Genomic DNA, 24,286 nt, shown 5'->3' on the forward strand with positions numbered 1-24,286 from the left:
ATGCTATTGTGAAAGGAATTGTCCTGTTTCTCTCTCAGTGAGTCTGTTGTTCGTGTAGAGGAAAGCTATTGATTTTTGTGTGTTGACCTTGTAACCAGCTACTTGACTGAATTTGGTTATGAAATCTAGAAGACTTTTGGTGGAGTTCTTGGGGTCTTCTATATAGAGTATCATGTCATCTGCAAATAATGACAATTTGCCTTCTTCATTTCCTATCTTTATTTGTTTTATTTCTTTCTCTTATCTAATTGCTGTGGCTAATGTTTTCAAAACTCTCTCTCTCTCTCTCTCTCTCTCTCTCTCTCTATATATATATATATATACATATATACATATATACATATATATATATTTTTTGGTACCGGGGATCAAACTCGGGTCCTTGCGCTTGCAAGGCAGGCGGCGGAACCACTGAGCTAAATCCCCGGCCCTTCAAAACTATATTGAACAGGAGTCGTGATAGTGGACATCCTGGTCTTGTGCCTGATTTTAGTGTGAAAGATTTCAGTTTTTGACCATTTAGTATGATATTGGCTGTTGGTTTTTCATAGATGGCTTCTATCAGTTTGAGGTAGAGACCATCTATTCCAATTTTTTGTAGGGTTTTTATCATAAATGTGTGTTGGGTTTTGTCAAATGTTTTTTCTGCATCTATTGAGATGATCATATGGCTTTTGTCCTTGGCTCTATTGCTATAGTGTATTATATTTATTGATTTGTGTATGTTGAACCATCTCTGCATCCTTGGGTTGAATCCCACTTGATCAAGGTGTATGATCTTCTTGATGATCTTTTGCATTCTATTTGCCAATATTGTACTAAGGATTTTTGCATCTATGTTCATTAGTGAGATTGCCCTATAGTTCTCTTTTTCAGTTGGGTCTTTCTCTGCTTTTGGGATCAAGGTGATGCTTCCTTCCAGGAATGAATTCGGGAATATTGCTTCCCTTTCAATTTCATTGAAGAGTTTAAGCAGTAGTGGCAATAGTTCCTCTCTAAATGTCTTGTAGAATTCAGCAGTGAAGCCATCAGGACCCAGGCTTTTCTTAGTTGGTGAGTTTTTAATTACGTTTTCAATTTCATTGATTGATATTGGGTTGTTGAGAATTTTTAGGGCTTCTTCATTTAACTTTGGTAATTCATACTTATCTAGGAATCTATCCATTTCTTTGTGTTTTCCATCTTATTGGTGTATAGGTTCTCAAAGTAGATATTGATAATCCTCTGGATTTCTACTGGGTCTATTGTAATTTCACCCTTTTCATTCCTAATTGCATGGATTTGGGCCTTTTCTTTGCTTTTTCTGATAAGGTTGGCTAAGGGTTTGTCCATTTTGTTTATTCTTTCGAAGAACCAACTCTTGGCTTCATTAATTTTTTGTATCATTCTCTTAGTCTCCATTGCATTGATTTCTGTTCTGATCTTTATAATTTCCTCCCTTGTATGAGCTTTTGGTTTGTCCTGGTCTTCATTTTCTAGAAGCTTGAGGTTCAGCATCAAGTTGTTTAATTGGGCTTGCTCTGTTTTCCTAATATGAGTATTCACTGCTATGAATTTCCCTCGTAAGACTGCTTTCCTTGTGTCCCATAGATTCCGACATGTTATATTGTCATTGTCATTTAATTGAAGGAACTGTCTGATTTCTTTTTAATTTCTTCTGTTACCCATTGGTTATTCAGAAGTGTGTTGTTCAATTTCCATGTGTTTATCAAATTCTTGCAGTTTCTTTTGCTATTGATCTCCAATTTCATCCCACTATGGTCTGATAATATACAGGGGATAACTTCAATTCCTTTGCACTTACTTAAACATTTTCTATGAGTGAGTATCTGGTCTGTTTTGACCACATAGAATGACCCACGTGCAGCTGAAAAGAATGTGTATTCTGATATTTCGGAGTGGAACACTATGTAAACATCTGTTAAGTTCATTTATTCAAGAGTTTGATTGAGTTCTAGTATTTAATTGGTTATTTTTTGTCTAGTTGATCTATCTATTTGTGACAGTGGGGTATTGAGATCCCCCACTACTATTGTATTAGAGCTTATTTGATTTTTCCTGTCTGTTAGTATTTGTTTTATATAGCTGGGTGCACTAGTGTTTGGTGCATATATGTTTATGATTGTCATCTCTTTCTTTTGGATTGTTCTCTTTACAAGTAGTAGTGTCCTTCTTTTTTTCTCTTAATCAGTGTTAGTTTGAAATCCACTTGATCTGCAAAGAGGATAGCTACTCCTGCTTTTTTTCAGGTTCCTGTCAAATCAAGTATTGTTTTCCACCCTGTAACTTTGAGTCTATGAGTTTCTTTTTGAATTAAGTGTGTTTCTTGGATGCAGCATATTGTTGGATCTTGCTTCTTGACCTATTCTGCCAGTCTATTTCTTTTGATTGGTGAATTGAGACTATTAGCATTGATAGTTATGACTGATACATATTGACTTTTCACTGTCATGACTTTTTCTTTTTGTTGGATTCTCCTCCTTTGCATTCAATTTCTTGTTGTGTCTGATAGATTCATTCTGCTGGGCTTCCTGGGGTTGTGATCCTTGTTGTCTTTTCCTAGGATAGTGTCTAAAATTTTTTGGAGTGCTGGTTTGGTATTCATGAAGTTCCTAAGGTAGTCTTTGCCATGAAAGTATCTTATTTCTCCATCAATTTTGAAAGATAGTTTTGCAGGGTACATCAATCTGGGTTGGAGTCTGTTTTCCTTTAAGGCTTGAAATACATCACTCCAAGCTCTTCTTGCCTTGAGGGTTGCATTGAGAAGTCTGCTGTGATTCTGATGGGCTTTCCTTTGTATGTGACTTATTTCTTTTCTCTAACTGCTTGTAGAATTTTGCTATTCTTTTGGGTTTCTGGAATCATAACTATTATATGCCGATGTGTAGATTTTTTTTGATCAAGGCTAGTTGGAGTCCTATATGCCTCACTTATCTGTGTCAAGTTTTTTTCCTCTACTTGGGAAGTTTTCTGCCATCACTTCTGTGAAGAGCTTTTTTATGTCATCTGCACTCTCTCCTGTTTCTTCACTGTCTCTGATCAGTCTTATGTTATTCTTCTTTGCATCATCTAGCAGCTGCTGGATTGATTTCTCATGGTCTCTTACTATTTAAAGAAATTTTTCTTTTCCTGGTCACTAATTGCAATCTTATCTTCTATATCTGAAATTCTGTCCTCACATTGCTCATTCAGCTACATAAACTTTCAATGGAGCTTTTTATCTCCTGGACATCTGTTTGCAACTGTTTTATGGATTCCATTTGTTTCCTATGTTGGGATTCCATCATGTTTCTCAGCTCCTCTATTTTTTTTAATCTGTGTCCCCTCTACATTTATTAATCATGTTTTGCACTATGGGCACAATCTCTCCTGTTATCTGAGAAATTATTTTTGATTTCATTTTTTCCAGATCTTCTTTTGTTGCCAGTTCAGGGAATCCAGGTGGTTGAGTTTCAGATTTTTCCATCTTGTTTCCCTTTGGGGTTGCTTTAGGTGATCTGGAAGTCTGGTTTTAAGACTTGTTTATGTGTTTTCTCATTGCAGGGTGGGGGGTGATGTGTGCTGCTGGCACCCATGCGACTCACCTCCTTGGCGCTGGGGGTGGCTCTGCTCCTCAGTGCTGGGGGTGGATCTGAGTTTTAGAGAAAGGACATAACCTGCCCCCGTCATGCAGCTATGGTGATGGGTCTCAGTGAGAAGTCGGATGTCATTCTCTCTCACACTGCTCATCCCTGTACTTCTTTTCCCACCTCTTGGGTCAGTAATTTCTTCATTTGACCCCTTACATACATATCAGAACTCCCACAAAAGCCCCAATTTCAAACATTGCCTTATCACACCTGCGAGTTGTGGAATTTCTCAGACCTTTGTCCTGAATGGGCTCAGAAATGTGGTCCCCATTACTGCAGTGCCTTGCATTCCTAATTCCCTCTCACTATCTCATTAAGGGAAAGCAAAGGCTGTAGAGGAACAGGGAAGGTCGAGGGAGAGGAAACCAGGAGAGGGAGAGGGAGAGGGACAAATAGGCACAGGGCAGTCATGTAAGGTGGAGGAAAACTGGGTTAAGAAAGAAGAAAGGAAGACAAGAAAGGAAGAATGCAAGACACACACAGAGAAATGCCATGGAGAGAGCACAAGAAGCCACCTTCCTCAAAGACAGATTTGGTTATGGGAATTCTCTTGGCTCAGCTCTTTCATAGCTTCCCAGTAACTTGGGAGGAAGTCCCAAGTCTCTGGCCCTACCCAGAAGGTCCTGTGTGGCTGGTCCCTGGCACTCCCACCCTCCTGCTCTGCACCTTGCCCACAAGACTCCAGCCTTACTCCCCTGGGTGTCTCAGACACACCATTGTACCTGCTGCCCAGGGTACCCTTTCCCTCCCCTCAGCTCCAAGCTGGGTTTGGCTGTCACTTGCTGGGGAAGCCCCTGCTTCCGCCTGGGTTCTTCCAATGGTGGATCCCCAGAGGAGCATTTATTTATTCAGGAATATGATTCTTGAGGTGGAAGCAAGTAAGGCAACCAGCAGGGAAGCAGGGGAAGCAGAGATAGAGGTTGGCTGTAGTCACAGGGGGCAGATCCTTTGGGATGGTAGAATGTGCATCTCAGACCTGTGCACCCAGGGAATGACAGGGGAAAGCATTCATCCATTGGTCTGTGCCCCATTGGCCAAGGTTGCCTCCCAGGACACCAAGTCACTTACTCTCCAGAGCTGTATGGGAGTGAGGCCCTCAGGGGTTCTGTTCCAAAGTCACTGAAGAGCACGGGGAGTCACTGCAGGCTGACGTGGCCACAGAGGCTGGTGTGTGCAGGACTGATTGCTGCGGCAAATGATGGAGCAGGGGGTGGGGCCAGAGTGACCCATGGCAGATGCAGGTGGTCGCCTTCCCTAACCACCTGTCTCCAGGTGGTCCCTGTGAATCTTCACTCTATCAGCACCTCATTTGTTTCCCACATAGCACTTAACATGACTTGTGTTTATTTTACGTATTTTTAAATTTGGCTCCTCCATTCCCATTGGCTCTTTTTATTTTTTATTTTTATTTTTTATTTTTACCCCATTGGCTCTTTAAGAAGATCATTTTGGGAATAGACTTAAAGCAGAAGGGTGGTATAAGGAGACAAGGTAGGGGGTCTGTAGGAGTTCAGGTGACAGGAAACGGTAAGGGTCATCAGTGATTGAAGGAGGAGCCAGACTTAGAATGATTTTGGAGTGAAGTTGATAGGATTTGCTCATGGATTAGAAGCAGTGAGTGAAGAAGACAGGGACCCAGGAAGACATGTTGGTTTAGCTGGAGAAACAAGGTGGACCTGGGGTTTGCTTGGTTGCTGGTACCATGATCAACTGCTCTCAGTCAGGCTGGGTCTGCTGTGTCCACAGGATAGCCCCAAACACTGCCATATAGTTGGATCTCAATCCATATTTGTTAAATGAGTGGAATCAGACAGCAAGGAGGAGAGGGAGTGAGCAAGAGAGAGTTATGGATTAAATTGAAGAGTGTCCTATGGAATTGGAGATGGAATTCAGAAGAGTCTTGACTATTCCAGGCAAGTGCTCTACCACGGAGCTGTACCCCCCAGTCCATGAGTCACTGTAATCAGTAAAATCTAAGTAGACATGTTTCATGTCTGGGTGGCAACTTTAAGACCTGTACATGTTTTTTTTTTTTTTTTTTTTTTTTTTTTTTTTTACCGTGTCCTTCACCATTATCCATAATGAACACAGCCCTTGCCAATTTGTGTTGTCCATGCAGGGTGAGTAGAAACTCTGGTTTGTGCTCATTGACTCTGATAGTGGGAATATTTGTTACTGCAGCCTATCTGTTCCATCCTGATTAATACAGGGGTAATTGAAAACTACAGGGTGTGTTTAAATTTATCACAGTAAAGACACATTGCCATTAATCTCCCTCAAGATACTACTTGCTTCAAACACATCCCATCATTGTTGCTGCTTTCTGAAGCAGTTCTGGAAGTCCTCCTTCATGAGTGTTGTTAAGAGGTGTGATAAAAAATACAGTGAATGCAGCTGTCAAATGCCATCCAACCGAAAGGTAGGTGTATAAAAACACCACAGTGTGTCCTCATTCATTTTATTCACTGGATCTGGCTCCGTGTGACTCCTTGTTCTTCCACCATGTCAAAATAACCATGAAAGGTAAACATTTTGAATCAGTTCAGGACACTGAAGCAGCCATGACAGCACAACTAAAAAGAGACACTTAGGAGGGCCGGGGATTTAGCTCAGTTGTTTCACTGCCTGCCTCAAAAGCACAAGGTCCCAAGTTCTATCCCTGGTACCAAAAAAAAAAAAAAAAAAGACACTCAGGAAAGAACATTCTAGAACTGCTTCAGTAAGCAGCAGAAACAATGGGATGAGCATGCTTGAAGTGAGGGGGATTTATGGTAATATGTCTTTTACTGTAAGAAATGTTTGAAAACTTAAATATTCATTATATTTTTCTGTCCCCAGCTACAGCTGCTTTCCCTCCCTGACATGAGGTTTCCCAGGCCCAGTTGGAGGGGGCTGTAGATCAGCTCTCAACTTTGCTTAGTCTTTAGGAGTCATATTGATTTTCCCTTTGCATATATATTTTCCTACCCCATTGATGTTGCCCCCGGCTACGGGACTCATAGTGGAATTTTGGCAGATGTGATATAGGCAAAGGCTACTAACAAGCTCGTGTAGGTCAACTTGCCCTTATGAGCTCCTAGAATCTCCTGTGAGAAGGATGCTTAGGTAGATTCTGGGCGAAGGGCAGGTCACAGAGCAGACTGGAACCCAGGTGAAGTCCAACTCCACCACCCTTCATCCTTCAGCAGAGTCACCTGAGCTGATCTGCAGTTAAAAACAAGAAGAAACAGTGCTACTCTAAGCCACTGAATTTTATAATAGTCACTTGTTGCAAAGCGTTATTATTATTATTATGTTTTGTGGTACTGGGGATCGAACTTGGGATCTCACACTTACAAGGCCGGCGGCAGCACCACAGCTAAATCCCCGGCCCTACAAAGCATTATTGCTGCAGTAGCTGACTAATACACCATCCCTGAAAGTGATCAGGCTCATCTTAAGACCAGTGGGTAGGACACAACAAACAGGATTGCAGCATTAGGCAGGTGTTAGGGTGAGGACATCCTTAAGGTCTCTTTCTGCCACTAGGCCCTGTGGTTTTAGCTTCTGAAGGGAGTTATGGTTGACTCTGGAGGCTGATACTCAAAATCGCAGGGGATAGGATCAACATAAGAAGAGAATTTTTAAAAAAGTTTTGAGACAGTTGCTTAGGCTGGACTGAAACTTGAAATCTTCTTGCCTCAGTCTCCCAAAGTGCTGGGTTTACAGTCCTGTGCCACCATGCCTGGCTAAGAATAAAATTTAGAGCTTCACACAGATCAATTCTGCACCTCCCACCTCAGGCAGCCCTGTCAGGGTCCAGTCAGGAATCCATAAACCACTCTAAATGCTGAACAAAGTGGGGAGTTTTATAGGAACTGGGTTGCACAGATGATGGAAGAACAGAGAAGTTAAATGAGGGATAAAGAAGTAACCCAGGGGTTTGTAAAAGCAGGAAGCTATGGCTCTCTGTGGGATGGAAGACAAAGGGTAGCTCAGCAGAAGCTATGGCTGTTTGAGGCCTTCCTGCTGGGAGAGGGAGCCACAGAGGAGAAGCAGCTGTTTCTGTGGCCCTGCTTAGGACAGAGAGGAGGACCAGCCCCAACTCCCCTCTTTCTCCTGCCCTCCAACCTCTATCAGATGTCTCTCATGATCGAGCCCAGTTGATATGAGAATGGAGCTGTGGCAATATAGGGAAGAGCAGGCGTATTGGTCTGTTCTTCATTACTATAACAAAATACTAGAGGCAGGGTAACTTTATAAAAAAGAGGTTCTTTTAGTTCAGTTTTGGAGGTTCAAGCACATGGCGCTGGTGTTAACTTAGCTCTGGTGAGGGTGCTCTTGGCTGTATCATATCATGATAGGGGCATGTGTATGAAGAGGAGAGGCTAAGGTCCCACAGTCCCTTCTGAAGGCCCCCTGCCCCATGACCTAAGGACCTCCTCTGGCTCCATCTTTTAAAGGTTCCACAGCATTAGCAGCACCCTCAGGACCAAGCCTCTAACTCATGGACCTCTAGGGGTTTCATTTGAATACGCCCCAACCCCAGCTGCAAGGCAAAGATGAGGAATGGATTTGAGGGCAGGTGGGCTGCAGAATGGCACTTCTCTTTTGTGTATGTCTGGTCCACCCTGCCCGCCTTGTTAGATGGCCTCCCTGTCCACTCTCCTGCTTGGCTGGGGAGGCATTTACTTGCTTCTCTTCCCACAGGAATCCAAAGTGCGAGCACCACCTGAAAAATTCATTTGAATAAATATCTTCCTCACCATTTAGTTTGTCACTACTAAACGTGGTCATCCTTTCCCCAACCATTCTCCACCCAACAGTCAGAATATTTTCCAAATATAAACCAGACCATTTCAGTCCTTTGGTTAACATCTATCAATGGCCTCAAATCCAAACTCCTTTGCCCAATGTAGTGTTTCTTCTGCTGTCTTATTTTGTTTGAGACAGGGTCTCTCTATGTTACCCAGGCTGGTCTTGAACTCCTGGGCTCAAATGATCTTTACACCTCAACATCTCAAGTAGCTGGAACCACAGGTGTGCACCACTGTGTCTGTTTATTGTCTTTTCAAGCTCATCTGCTCCATCTTCTTCCTTTCCCACTGGGTTCCAGACACTCACTGGTTTCCCACAGAGCCCAACACCTGTGCATCTTTCTTGCCTCAGGGCCTTTGCACCCATGGCTCCTGAACCTTTGACCATCCCTAAGCAGCTCATTGTCCTCTTGCAGGTCTCAGCTGATGTGTCACCTTTTCAGAGATGCCTTTGTTGATCACCCCTTGTGTCCTCCCAGTGTTACCTCTGTCTGATCACCTCACAGCTCTTGTAACATGCTGGGGTTCTTTTATTTATACACTGCCCTGTTTGCAATCTGTCTCCAAGGCTGGACTATCATCTCTATGCAGACAGGCCTTGCCTGGCTTGTCAGTGCTTGTTATTTGCTCTTCTCTACAAAATATCTATAGAGATGGGATCTACAGGGACCAAAAGATCAAATGGACAAGCGAGGGAGCCTGGTCGGGCTCAGGGACACTCCGCCTGGCCCCTGGGGAAAATCACACTGGAATCTCCACTGACGGCCATGGGTCAGTGGCCTGGCCTCTGTGTGGAAAGACAGAAAGGTCTATAGTGAGTGTTCGTGAAACCTGGTTCCCTGTGTCACATCACACGAGAAGATTTGAGGTGGGGGAGTGGAAGGGTTCTAAATAAAGACCAAATCTCATTGTCTCCGGTCCTCTGATTACCAGCTGCTTAGCCTGCAGTTACACAGTCAGCGGTGATGAGCTGTAATTGCAGACATTTTCTCTGGTTATTTTTTCCCCTGGAAGATAAAGTGATACCTGTAATTTCCCAAAAGATGTGCTCCAGGCTACCATCCGGAGGCAAAGGCTAAGCACCTCTGTCATTCAGTAAACATGAGCTTTTCTTCTACTTTCTTGGCAATGAGGTGGGCTGGCTGGGGGTTAGTGGCTCTGTGTCCAGGTCTAAATTCTGCCACCAACTGGCTGGATAATCTGGACCTCAGTTTGCCCATCTAGAAAATGGAGGCTGTGGCAGGTGCTAGGGAAGCAAGGTGGGAAGACTGGGACCTTGCAGGAGGAGCCCTCAGGAGCTGGGGTCTGAGCAAGGAGGTACTCTGCGGGGGACCTCTCTCTGGTTCTTGGGAGAGGCTGTTCCTTTCAGCCAAGGACACTGTACAGTGTTAGCCTCCCCCTCTCCCTCCTAACCCTGGAAGCTCTTCAACCTCTATCTACTTCGTCCTGGCCTCTATTTGATAGAGTTCTTGCCTGGGCAGCAGGAATTGCTGTCCAGAATTTGGAGCTTGGGACACCAAGCCAGGTGCCACTGTCCAGTGGCTGAGGGGGTAGGAGAAGGAGGAGGAGGAGGATCCTCTGCCCTCGCTGTAGGCATAGTCCACTTCATGCTGTGATCACATAAATGCAGACACCGGGGAATTAATTCACAACAAATGGAAATACGTTGGCTCATGATTCTGGAGGCTGGGAATGTGAGAGAGAGAGAGAGAGGCTGGAATCTGGCGAGGGCCTTCTTGCTATATGGTGGAAAGCAAGAGGGTGAGAGATGTAGAATGAAAGGGGTGAATCCACCCATTAAAAACTGGCAGCACTGGGGCTTGAACCCTTGGGTTCATGTGCACTAGGCAAGCACTCTCCTGAGGTAATCCCTAGGTAAGGTGAACTTCTCCTTTCATGTGGGACCCATTTCCACCCTCGAGATGGCAACATTAATCCATTCAGGATCACAGAGGCCCCATGGGTTAATCAGCTCCTCAGGGTTCCTGCTTTCAGCTCTGTTGCACTGGGGATTGGTTATGCATCCAACACATGAATTTAGGGGGTCACATTCAAAGTACAGCAGAGACTTTGTGCCCCTGGGTCCCAAGTTACAGTCCTGACTGTGCTTTCCATGAGGATCCTGTTATGAGCTGACCCCTTCAATGGTACTGTGGGTTTCCAAGGATTGGGCTGGGGCTGGAGGAGCCATGCTGCATATTCTAGTGGGAAGATATGTTCAAGCTTTCCAGCAACGAACAGCAGATTTTTCAAAGCACTTTTGGAGCTCAGCCTATTCCCAGGCTGAGGACGGTCATTGCCAGCTCTGGGCTCAGAAAGACCTGCAGGCAGTGGTGAGTGGCATGCCTGGCTGCTTCTCTCCTGCTGGCCACCCCTGCTGTGGGCTCTCTGCTGCCTCAAGTGTTCTCTGGCCCTGGGCCTAAGCAGGGCCACTGGAGGGGTTCTTGGGCTTGTACCATGAACAAACGGAACATAAATAGGGTCTTATATCATGCACTGTCCTTAACTTTGTCCTGCAAGGGGAAGACACACTGCCCACCTAGGCACGAGTGACAAGCCATTCCTCAGAGGTGTGCAGAAAGATGTGTCCATTAAGCAGGCAGCCTGGTGCCTGCCCAACATCCAGGCCTCCCAGGACACTGTACTCTGCATCTACCATTGATGCAGATGCCCTCTTGCAGCCGGAAAGGGCACACATCCCCACATCTGTCCCGGGGGAGGGAGTGTGCCACCTGGAGCTCAGCAGATGCTGATTTGGTCCACATCCTGTGCAGCCGGGAAGTACAGGAATGTTCCATTCCTGGGCCCCTGGGCAAGCGCTTCTGCCCCGGGTCCTGCCAGGGGACAACCCTGGGATGTGCTTTGTGCTATTCCTAGGAGGTCCTAGAGGAAGTGAGTCCCCATTGAACTACCTTGGGCTGGGTTTCTTCGGTCTCTATCTCCCTCTGTGGTTCTTTTATTGCTGGTCCCTGGGGTGGCCTCCCAGAAAAAAAATACTCCAATACATTCTCATCTTAGGTTCTGTTTTGGGGAGATACTAAGTAAGACACCTGTATTTCAGAGGAACCCCACAGAAACATGAGGCTAAAGAAAAGCCAAGGTTTTGAGGTCTCAGGCCAGTTCTTGCCCTAGTTGGGATACTCCCCAGCGCCAGCGTGGCAAGAAGAGGATGACAAGTCCACAGCATGACCTTACTCGCCTCTTCTAGTTTTGGTGGTAGAGGCAGAGGACATGGTGGTGACCTCAGACCTTGGACATGGGCTTAGTGGGGGCAGATGGTGGCCTGCGACCTGGCCACTTTCAAGTTGGACAAGGCAGGGTGTGGAGCAAGGCAGCACTCTAGCTAAGACAAGCATGGGTCATGCTGAAGTCCTCCCATGTGGCTTGGTCCTTGGAGCACTGTACCATTTCCCCAGCCCCGCAGGGACCCTGCCCTGCCCCAGAGCTGGTTGACTGTTCTTGTTCCCACTTCTTCTTTTGACTCCCACTTGCTGGGTAGCCTCTCAGTTTGATCTGCTACTTCGCTCCATGTATTAGTTTGCTAAAGTTGCTATAACAAAGAACCCCAGACTGAGAGGTTTTAAAATGTAGAAATGTATCATTTCACCATTCTGGAGACCAAAGTCTGAAATGATGGCATCAGGAGGGCCACGCTGCCTCTGAAACCTACAAGGAAGAACCTTTTCTGCCTCTTCTATCTTCCGGTCTTTCTCAGTCATCCTTCATGTTCCTTGGCTTAGAGATGCATCACTCTAATCCCTGCTTCCATTGCCACATGCTGTCATCTACCTGTGTGTATGTCTGTGTCCAGATTTCCCTCTTTGCATAAGGACACCAGTCACATCAGATTAAGGTCTACCCGAGTGAAGCTTAGCGGTCCCAGCACCCGGAAGGAAGATTAAGGTCTACCCTAGCAACTGTCTCTTAATTTCCATTACACCCTCAAAGACCCTATTTCCCAGGAAAGTCACAGTCACAGGGATAAGATTTCAACATGTCTTTTGTGGGAGGCATAATTCAACCCAAACACTCATTCTGTTCCTTTTGCCTTGGGACCTGGGCAGGGCTGCCCCTGTCTGTTAGTCCCGTTTCTCCTAGGCGTGGTACTCATGGTGGTGGAAGTGCAGGGTGGACAGAGATGGGGTAAATGAGAGCGTAGGGAAAGCATGGAATGGGCAGGGTGCACACCTGGGGCCAGGAGTGAGGAGGAGGAGCCAGGATACCCTGCTTTTGGGATTTGTGTCCAAGCCATTGCTTGAGGGAGGCACCAGTCACTGAGATGGGGAAGGCACCATGAGGTAGATAGGGATCAAGGACAAGTGGTAGGAAGTGTTACCCTCAGGTGACAGTGGTGCTCTGGTCTGGCGTGAATGCCTTTAGCTGTTTTGTGAAGAGCAGCCCATGAGCCCCTTCGAATTTTCTTAGAAATGGGGTGAGCAATCATCCTGATGCCTGGGACTCTCCTGAAAGAGACGCTGAAGGACCTGCATCCCGGAAACTCCCTTAACCCTGGGCTAACTGTCCTTTTGTTCATCCCTCTTGGAGAACCTGGGGCCTCCCATTGGGCAGTGACCAGCAAAGCATCTTGTCAATAAAAGAGACATCCTGGTCACTGTGGAATGTGTGAACAGCAGCACAGCTTTCTCACTAGCCTGGAAGAGGGAGATGCCACCTGAGACTATAAGAGGCTGCAAAGACAGGAGGTGGTCAGGGTCTGCAGGTGGCCTCAAAGCCTGGGACTCCTATGGCAACCCCTCTTCCTCTTTCCTAGTGGGCAGGCAGCCTAGTCTCACCAGATTGAGATTAAAAGGTGTAATTTTATTGGGACACCTGTTGCTCAGCCCCTGGCACCCCACCCTGTACCCCTTCTTGCTGCTCCTGCGTGGTCCTGGCCTCCACAGGTGGTGCCCTGGCCTGGGCTGGAGGTGTGGGGAAGCAGGGAGGGCGGGTGCTGTTTTGTAATTCCTTGTTTTCTTTCTGTTCTCAGACCCACAGTCTCTGAAGCACCCTAGAATGATGGGGTCATTTTTATGAGCACCTTTTGGATGGGAAGAGGCCCTCCAGGACCCAGAGAGGCTGCTGTAGTTCTTAGGTGGCTCTGGTCCAAATCGGAAACTGTTTCCATGACACACACAGCTTAGAAGTCAGAGGGTCCTGGGGTAGGGTGAAAGCAGAACAATGACCTCCTTAGGAGACTGTAATGACAGGGAGATCTTCCCAGGCTAAGGTTAATTGTGCCCTGCTAGTTCTGGGATGAGGGAAAATCTGTAGGAGAGCAGGCTGGAACTTGTCAGTGAAGTGAGGGGGCCTGCACCTCAGCATGCTCATCCCTTTGCTCACCTCAGCCCACAACTGCAGGGACCCTGAGAGGGGCTCTGATTGTGGGAGCCTCACAGCCAAGTGCCAGATTTGTCTCCAGGTCGCCCAGCAACTCCAGGAAGGGCCAGCTTCTGGCTGGTTGGGTTGAGGAGTATGGTGCAGGTTTGGTACTGCCTGCTTGGGCAGAAATTCCCAGGGAGACCTGGGAACAGTGCATAGAATAGGAATAAATGAGGTGGGACAATCTTGCTTTTTTCCTAAGGGCCTGATTTACACATTCAGTCAAGAAGCATTTGTTGAGCATCTACTATGTTTCAGAAACTGTTCCAGTCATTTAGGATGCATCAATGAACGAGGCAGACAACAGTTGCTGCCCTCACGGGGATTGCATTTTAGTGGGGAGCTGAACAGCGTGATGATCGCAAAAACATTAAATTATGTGATACCTTTAAAGGCTGTAATGCTATTGGGGAAAAAAACAAAAAAGATCAATGACCAAGAGGAGCGGGTAGGATGGAGTGGGGGGTAGGTTTCAAAATTAAATAATACAGCCAGAGAGGACTCGCTGTGAATTGGGATCTGAGCAAAGACGGGGAAGGTAAGTCTGGCTCCTGGCCCAAACCCTGAGGCTCATCTATCTTTTACTTTTGCTACAAAGCAAAACTTCGCCCTTCTCAGTCTCCAGGCCTCCTCCCTCCTCAGTCTCCAGGCCTCCTCCCTCAGACTCTGCTGCGAAAGGAGCTCAGATCCAAGGCCCCTGCAGGGAGATAAAGCTGATTTCCAGCCCAGGGATGCCACAGTGTCCACTGGGCATGAGACCTCAGGAGACGAAATCCTCTCCGGATGCCCAGATTGGGTTCTTGGGGACATTTAGAAACCTCTTCCTCTTCTCAGCACAGGTGGCTTTGCCTTCATTTCCTGCCATGGTGCATTTCGCTCCATCTTCCACGATGAGGACATCCCGTAATGCAGTGATTTCATGCACGCACATCCACAATGCACTAAGGACCCTTTTGTGTGATGATGCTGGTCAGGGCCTTAATGGCTTTCTCTAGCGCCCGACTCCCTGACAAGCCATAATGGAGAAAGGGGGTGGTGGGGAGGAAGCTGGGGCTCCCAGCAGATGCTCAGGGTGGTGGTAGGGGACACAGGCAAGGCCTTGGGCCTGGCACCTTCTGGGAAAAGGGTTCATGACAAAGCAGGGAAGGTGTGTTATACTTGTCCTAACACTGCTGGGAGACACCTGGCTGCTAGCTGGGAGGCTTTGCTTCTGCCCAGGGCCAGTACCTTATGGGGAACAGACACATGGAGAGTTGCTCAGTGTGGGGAATGGATAAAGTCAGGTGTGCAGTTTACCTGCCAAGGAGTAGTGGAGCTGGATTTGAACCCACATCTTTCAAAACAGGGAGGTCATAGCCTTACCAGAGCCTCCCTGTGGGGCATGGCATTGGGTGCACCCTGCTGTCTGACATATTGCCAGAGACCTCCTGTTGCCCTCTTCACATGCACAGGTTGAAATCAATGACGTCAGGGCTAACTCTCAAGAAGGCGCAGATTCCCGCTTCCTGATCTGTCTGTCCTTTGTATCAGAAACCCCGTTCCCCTTAGGGACTCTTCATCTTCGTGTGGCCTGAATGCTCCAGGCCTTTTTGGGAGCCCCTCTTCTGGGTTAGGCCTGGCTGTGGCCATTCTTAAGAACCAGAAAAGATGTAGCTATCTCTGGGTAGGAAAGCACAGTAAGATCTATGGAATTTAATAAAATCATCCAAGACTTGGCGCTATTGCAATTTTCTGGTGACATTCGCTCTTCTGGGAGGTAAATTTCCTTCTCTTTAATCCACTGTTTCTTAACAGGTGACCCACTCCATGTTATTACAAGCAGGTTATTATGACTATAAATCCTTCTGCTTCTGCTTCTTCCATTTACATTAAATATAGCTTTCGTTCTGGCTCCTCAATTAGCTTTCGTATGAGAAAATCTTTGTATAATTTGCAGGGGGCGAGGACTGTGAGCAAGATAGGGGCAGAGAGGGCAAAAAGGGAGAAAGAATGAAGGTTTCAGACCCAATAGGGGAAGGAGCATTGCTGAGCCCTTTTGAGGTGCTCAAAGCCCCAGAAAGGAATCCGGAAGCCCTCTCATCCATGCATATGTGTATTTGGAAAATATTTGCTGAACGTCTGTGGGGCCAGGCCTCAGGGCTTAAGAAGATGGAGAGATGGTTGGACTCCAACTCTAGCACATTTTGGAAAAGGCATAACTATGGAGACAGTAAAATTGGTCGGTGGTTACTAGGGGCTTGTGAGGAGGGGGGAGGGATAAAGAGACTGAGCACAGGGGATTTTTAGGGCAGTGAAACTACTCTGAGTGAGGGACCTATGCCACTGTACATTTGTCAACCCCATCATAACACAAGTGAACCCCGATGTAAATTGTGGCTGTTAGTTAATATCAGTATATTTGCGTTGGTCCATCGGTTTTAACAAATGTGCTACATTAATACGAACCTTAAATAGTGAGAGCACCTGTGAGATGGATAGAAAAGGCTTTTGGGAACTCTCTGTACCTTGTGATTTCTTTTTCCTGTAAAGTTGAAAGAACTCTAAAAAATGTCTATTAATAATAATTTAAAAAATAGATAGGGGAACGTGTGAGTTTTTGAGAGACTTCCAGCCCCAGGGAGGCAGTGGCAAATCCATCCTCTCAGTCCCCTCAGGTTATTTATGGGAACAACTTGCATCTGTTTCCAATAGGAGGCGCCTTTCCTGGCACTAGAGAGACACTGATAAGTAAACATGGTCCTCAGGTTCTTGAAGCCTGCAGACTAGAGATGTGGGGATTGGTGGCCAGAAAGCAACCAAGTAAGTAACTAAGATTTGTTCAGTTAGTGATCAGTTCTAGGAAGACATTAAAAAGGAAATAGGGCAGAGTGGCTGCGTAGGAGGGAAGCCATTGCTATGGTTTGAATGTGACCGCCAAAGTTCTCATGATGGAAACTTATCTCTGATGCGACCTTTAAGATTAGGTCACGAGGGCTGCCCTCATGGATGGATTCATGTTGTTATTGTGAAAGTGGGATCATTGGGAGGGTGGGTTTATTATTTCTTTTTCTTTTGAGCAGTGTTGCTGTTATGGTTTAAATATGAGATGTCCTGCAAAGACTCATGTATCAAGGGCTTGATCCTAATACAGCAATATTCAGAGGTGATTAGATGATGAGGATGCTAACTTCATCTGTGGATTAATCCATGATGAGTTCATAGCTGAATGGGCTATTAGGAGGTGGGACGCCTTTGAAGGGAGTCGGCCACTAGGGACTGGGCTTTGAAGGCCACACCAGGTCCCTGGCCCATGTTCTCTCTGGCTCTCTTTCCCTCTCTGTTTCTTGGCTGCCATGACGTGAGCAGGTCTTCTCTGCCACACCCTTCCACCACGATGGCTCTGCCTTGCCACCACCTTAAAAGCAATGGAGCAAGTGGACCATGGACTGAATTGAAACTTCTCAAGCCATGAGCCAAACTAAAACCCTTCTTTTTAATTTCCCATCTTCTGCTCTGCTTGGCTGCAATTCACTCTTTTTTTTTTTTTTTTTTTTACCTTCCTAAAGTGGAAACTAAGATCATTGATTTTAAACTTTTCTTCTTTTTTAATAAGGACACTTGAAGGTATAACTCTCCTTATAGTTACTGCTTTGGTGGTATCACCACAGATTTTTTGAAATGAGGTCATTGAAGTATAAATTGCAAACAATAAAATTCATCAAATTAAAACACAAAACTCAGAGTTTTGACCAATGTAATTATCCATGTGACCATTGCAGAATATTCTCACACTTCCCAAAATTTCCTTGTGCCTGTTTTAGTCAGTTCTGTCCTTACTGCCGTGGCAAGCACTGACTTGTTCTCTATTACTCTAGTGTTGACTTTATTACTAGAATTTCATATAAATGAAATTATACAGTAGGTAATCCTTTGTGTCCGGATTCTTTCACTTAGTATAGTGCTTTTCAGACTCTTCCACATGATTGCATGTATCAGTAGTTCTTCATAGCACTGTATAGAATTCTGCTGTACTATAATTTGTTTGTCCATTCTCTCTCTCTCTCTCTTTTTTTTTTTTGGTACCGGGGATGGAACTTGGGTCCTTGCGCTTGCAAGGCAAGTGGCAGAACCACTGAGCTAAATCCCTGCCCCTGTTTATCCATTCTGTACTTGATGGATATTTTGGATTGTTTCTAGTTTGGGGTTATTATAAATAAAGCTGCTATGGACATTTGTGTACAAGTCTTTGTAGGGACATATGTTTCTCTTTCTCTTGGATTAATACACTGAAATTTCTGAGTCATATGGCAAGTGTATATTTACCTCTACAAGAAACTTTCCAAAGTGGCTGTAATGTTTTGTGTTCTCAGAGTGAACCTGTTTTTTTTTTTTTTTTCTTTTGTTACCTCATCTTGGTCAAGTCAAAACTATTATTTGGCTTTAAGCCCTGGATTTTCTTTTAAAGTGATTGAAAAATGGAGAAAATGTATTTTATATTTCTTTTTTTTTTTTTTTTTGGTACCAGGGATCAAACTCGGGACCTTGCACTTGCGAGGCAGGCGGTGGAACCACTGAGCTAAATCCCCGGCAAAAATGTATTTTATACATACCCATGTACCCATGTATTAACCATTTCTGATATTCTTCCCTCCTTTGAGTAGATTTAAATTTCCATCTGGTATCACTTCCCTCCTTCCTGGACTTTTTTTTTTAAAGAAGCATAAAGGGGTATATCAGGCAGAAATTTAAAAGTACATACTCAAAAAATAGAGTGTAGGGCCCGGAGAAAGAGAGGTGCACTATTTTCTGGCAGTTGGAACATTTATGTATTTTCCTGGAAACTCTAGGAAAAGATGGCCCACTCCCCGGAAGGGTACTGGTCCATTTACAGGTACGAGTCTAGTTTCTTTTTTTTTTTTTTTTTAACGATAGGGAACTTAAGCATTCTTTGAATTATCTCAACCTGTTCCTTTATCTTAGGATCAGGTTCCTGCTCTTTATTTACCCAATTAAGCCAATTTATGGCCTTATTGCATTCCTGAGGAATTTTGGTTGTGTTTTGTCTGGAGAAAAAAGAAACTAAATTTAACCTTAGTATCATGGATTGAGTCCCAGAAGTTGCAGTTCTCTTGAAAGTCAAACTTTTAGTTATGATTACCTTGTCTTCTTTCTACCTGTCTTTTAGTTTGGACATCTTTTATTGCATTTCTTTAAGTTTAGAACTGCTATTGAGGAATTGTATGTATTCTCAGTTATTGTATGTATGATGTATGAAAAAGTATTTCACCCCCCCCCCCCAAATTCTGGGGATTGAACCCAGGGCTTTTTTCCAGCCTTTTAAAAGTTTTTTACTTTGTGACAGAGTCTTGCTAGGTTGCCAGGCAGGGCTTAAACTTGTGACGCTCTTGTCTCAGCCTCCCATAGTGCTAGAATCACAGGCACGCACTGCTACGTCTGGTTTTGCCTTTATTTTTAAGATATTTTTATTAGTTATAAATTACTAGGTCAAAAGTTATATTTTGGCTGGGCATGGTGGTTCATGTCTGTAATTCCAGTTATTTGGGAGGCTGAGGCAGAGTCAAGGCCAGACTGAGCAACTTAGCAAGAACCTGTCTTAAAAAGCAAATGAATGAAAAAGAATGGATATGGCTTGGTTGTAGAAGACTTGCCTAGCATGTGTGAGGCCCTGGGTTTGATCCTCAGTACTAAACACACACACACACACACACACACACACACACACACACACACTTTATTTTTCCCCAGTGCTTTAAAGATGTTATTCTACTGTTTCCTGGCTTGCATAGTTGTCAAGGAGTAATTCTTATGTTAATCCTCTACAAAACACGCCCCTTCCCCATTCTATTAGCACAGATTTTAAGGCAATTTGATTATGTGGTTTAGGGTGTGTGTGTGTCACCATTCTTTTTTTTTTTTTGTACCAGGGATTGAACTCAGGACCTTGCATCTGCAAGGCAGGCGGCGGAACCACTGAGCTAAATCCCTGGCTCTATTCTTTCTTCATTTATGCTTCTGTCACTCTGTTTTTCTGGAGTTTCAAAATTACACATATGTTTTATCATTAAAACTCTCCCACAGGTGACTAATTTTCTGTTTTGTTTTTTTTCCTATATGTGCCTAATTATAGACAGCTTATCCCTGAGCCTCCAAGGTCACTGTTCCATAGTATCTGATGTGGTGTTAGTCCCTTTCAGTGTGTTTTTACTTTTTATTTTGAATATTGCATTTTTTTGTGGGCCCAGAATAATTTTCTGGGTCATGTTATACATGTCACTTCTCTCTTCATCTTCAAATATGTTTATGTTTTCTTTTAGACTCATCATTCAATTAAAGTGTTTGTAATCACTCAAGAGCTCTTGTCTGCTCATTCCATAATTTCTGTAATTTCTTGGTCTGTTTTATCTTTGTTATGGGTCATGTTTTCCTGCTTTCTTACATGACTTGTTATTTTTGATTAGATGCTGAACATTATGAATCACTGGATTTTGTTTTTAAAGAGTTTCAGATTTAGTTGTGGCACCTAATTAACTTAGCTTGGTAGATTTGATCCCTTTGAGGCTTGCTTTTAATCTTTTCAACACTTTTCCAGAGAATCATTTAGTCTAGTGCTAGTTCAGTTCAACTACTAAATCAATATCTTTTGGGGGGACACTGTTTGACACCCTATGTTTTATGGTTTTGTCATTTTTGTGGCTGAGATAATAAGCTGAGTGAAGATTTTCAGCCTTTCATGAGTCTCAGGAATCATTTGACCTATTATTTTTGAGCAGCTTTCCCCTCTGATTATGGAGTTTTATCCCACATATGTGCAGATCGATATTTAGCCAAAGATTACAAGTGACACTTTTCTAGATCTTCTGCACAATATTCCTCTCTTTGTACATCTCCTATTTGTCTAATATTTATGCCCCTAAATTTTAGTTTCTCAGCTTCTGCATACTCTGATTTTTCTTATCTTAGTCAGATCCTTTGCTTTGTATGACTCCTTCCTTTGCTGAGGCTTAGAAATCCTCTTGGCAGCAAGCCAGGGTTTACCTTGTTTGTCTTGGATCACTTTTATACCCTGTCTGTTGTCCAATATCTGAAAACATTTGTTTCATATATTTTTTCCAGTTTTCTAGTTGATTACAATACCAGGATGAAGGAAAAAACAAATACATTTCTTCCTTTTACTATATTTTCACGACACAGAACACTTCACCGTTGATCACCAAGATGTTTCTTTCTACCAACACTGCAATTTTCCTCCAGTAGACACTAACAGGGTGTCTTACAACTCAATTCAATTTATGACATACAATCTCTCAGGTTAAGGGCTCAGTCCCACAAGACTGCCTTCACTTGAGATAACAGTGTAAGCCCCATATTTTGACATGTACTTTTGACTAGCTAAAAAGTTTGCGATTCTTATGACCCCTTCTCATTCAATTAATTTGCTAGAATGGTTCACAGGAAAACACTTTGCTTATGTTTAGCCATCTATTTAAAGTTATAGATGAACAGCTAGGATAGAAGAGTTACGTAGGGCCAGATATGTGGGAAATGCTATGGAGCTTCAGTATCTTCTCTGGGCATGCCACCCTGGAATGTCCACTTGTTCAGCAATGTAGAAGCTCCCTGAACCTGGTACTTTTGGGGTTTAATGGAGGCTTCCTTACATAGGCATGATTGATTACATCATTGACCATTGTTGATTGACTCAACCTTTAGCCCATCTACCCAGAGGTCAGGGAATAGGACTTAAAATTCCTTTAGCCCATCTACCCAGAGGTCAGGGGATTGGACTTAAAATTCCAGCCTCCTAGTAACATGATTGATTCCCCTGGCAACCAGCTCCTATTGTGAGGCCACCCAGTAGCTCATCAATAGTTGCCCCATCAGAACAAAGGCTATTCCTATCACCAGGAACTTTGAAGAAATTTAAAAGCTATATCAGATGTTCCTGTCACTTAGGAAATTACAATGACTTTAGGAACTCTGTGTTAGGAACCAGGGTCAAAGACTACATATTAGAACAAAAGATTCTCCAAGCACTCCCCTCTCCAAGGGTACTAGGAGCTCTGTGTTTGCAATTGGGAGCAGAAACAAATATCCATTTTTCTGATGATTTTACCAAGGGAAATTCTTAGAGCGGTTAATTTCCCATGAGCAAAAATAAAATCTATCCCACAGATTTTGTTATTATCATTCAGTTAAACATGTTTTCTAGTTTCCTTTTTATTGAGAAGTGTGCTGTTTAATTTATAAATATCTGGGAGGTATCTAGATATCTCATTGTTGCTGATTTTTTATTTAATTCTGAGTTGGAGCACGTACTGTGGTATTTCAGTGACTGAGTTTATCAAGACTCATGTTACAGAACATAATCTTATCTTGATGAATTTGTGAGAATTTCAAAAGAATGTGTACTCTATAGCAGTTGGATGGAGTATTCTATAAACATCAACTAGGTCAAAATGATTGACAGAGCTATTCAGACTTCTATGTACTCATGGATTTTTTTCTAGTTGTTCTATCAATTATTAAGAGAGAGGTGTTAATATCTCCCACTATGATTGTGTATTTGTCTATTTTTTTTAATGTGGTTCTATTAGGTTTTCTTTCATATATTTTTGAAGTTCTGTTATTAGGTGCACACATTTTGAGATTGCTATGTCTTCCTGATGTATTTATTTTTTCATCCTTATGCAATGTTCCTGTTTTTTCTCTGGTAATATTTTTTATCTTTGTATTTGTTTTTTCTCATGTAAATATAGGCACATTATCTTTCTGATGTCTACAGTTTGCATGATACATGTTTTTCATACTTTAACTTTCAACCTAGCTCCATGTATATTTAAGATATACTTCTTTAAAAAATTTTAAATAATAAACAATCCAATTTAACAATTCACCTTCTTATTTTTAATTTTTAGTCCATTCATACTTAATGTAATTAATGAAGTGGTTTGATTTAGATCTACTATCCCATTATAATAGTTATGTATTGCTGTAGAACAGAGTACCACAAATTTATCTGCTAAAAGAACAGACATTTATTATCTTACAATTTTTTTTGCATCAAGAATCTGTGAATGACTTGGCTGATTCAGGATCTCTCTTGAGGCTCCAGCCAAGGTGTTATCTAGAGCTAGAGTCTTATTGGAAAAATTGGCTAGGGAAAAAAGTCACTTCCAGCGTCATGAGGTTGCTGGCAGGCTTCAGTTCATCACAGGCCATTGGAATGAGAGCCCGTTTCTTGCTGGCTGCTGGGCATAGGTTGCTGTCAGCTTCTTACTATGTGTGGTTCTCCATAGGAAAGCTCACAATAGTTTATTTCCGCAAAGTCAAAAAAGGAGAGAGCCTTTAATAGATGGAGGGTATAGTCTTATGTAACACAGTCATGAAAGGGACATCTTGTCGTCTTTGGTGCATTCTACTAGTTGGAAGCAAGTCACAGGTCCTGTCCACATGTAAGGGAGCATCTTATACTAGTGAAAGTACCACTAGTAAAAGGTGGGATTAGTGGGGTTTATCTTAAAGTCTGTGATACCTACTATTTGTTTTCTAGTTGTTGAATGATTCTTTGTTCTTTTCTTCCTCCTTTCCTGCCTTCTTAATTGTTTTTTTGTACTGGAGATTGAACCCAGGGCCTCACAAATGAGCCACATTCCCAGCCACCCCCTCTTTAAATTTGGAGACAGAGTCTTGCTAAGTCCTTAAATTGCACAGCCTGGGCTTGAACATATGATCCTCCCACCTCCACCTCCCAAAGGGTTGGGATTGCAGGTGTACACCAACATGCCTGGCTCTTTCCTGCATTCCTTGTTTTTTTCTTTTAATTCAATTTTAAGCCCTCAGTTGCTTTTTATCTTTATGTCTGTGTATTTTCATAAGTGGTTGCTCTCTGCATTCTTAACTTATCCTAGTACACTTAAATTTAATATTGCAACATTTACCATGAAATGTAAGAATCTTATAATAGGAAACTTCAATTTACTCCTTTGTGCTCCTGTTAGTATGAATTTTACAGCTACGTCTGTATGTTAGTCAGCTTTTTGTCCCTGCTACAAAATACCAGACATAAACAGCTTAAAGGAAGAGAGGTTTATTTTGGCTCATGGTTTCAGAGATTTCAGTCCATGATCCTCTTGCCCTATTGCTTTTAGGACTGTTGTGAAGTAAAGCGTCAGGGTGGAAGGGTGTGGCAGAGGAAAGCCACTTACATCTCAGCAGCCAGGAAGCAGAGAGAAACGGAAAAGGGCCAGGATCAAGATATAGTTCTCAAGGTCATGCCTCATGACCTATGCCCTTCAACTAGGTCTACCTCCTACATGGCAATCATTTTCCAATAATGCCATCATATTATGATTTCATTAATGGATTAATCCATGGATAAAGTAGAGCCCTTTTGTTCCATTCATCTTCTGAAAGCCTCACCTCTGAACACATGAACACATTTTGGGGGATGTTTTAGGTATAAACCAGAGTGACATATAATAC

General features: G+C 43.6%; 1 long non-coding RNA gene across 3 annotated transcripts in view; it reads left to right on the top strand.

Moving 5' to 3' along the window:
• Nucleotides 1–24,286, top strand: part of LOC106010742 (uncharacterized) — a 178,934-nt gene that overhangs the window by 28,601 nt on the left and 126,047 nt on the right. The gene's annotated exons all lie outside the window — the stretch shown is intronic.

Source organism: Heterocephalus glaber, unplaced genomic scaffold, assembly GCF_053883595.1.
Source record: "Heterocephalus glaber isolate CG9 unplaced genomic scaffold, H.glaber_assembly_v1.0 deba00000937, whole genome shotgun sequence".
NCBI classification, from domain to species: domain Eukaryota; kingdom Metazoa; phylum Chordata; class Mammalia; order Rodentia; family Bathyergidae; genus Heterocephalus; species Heterocephalus glaber.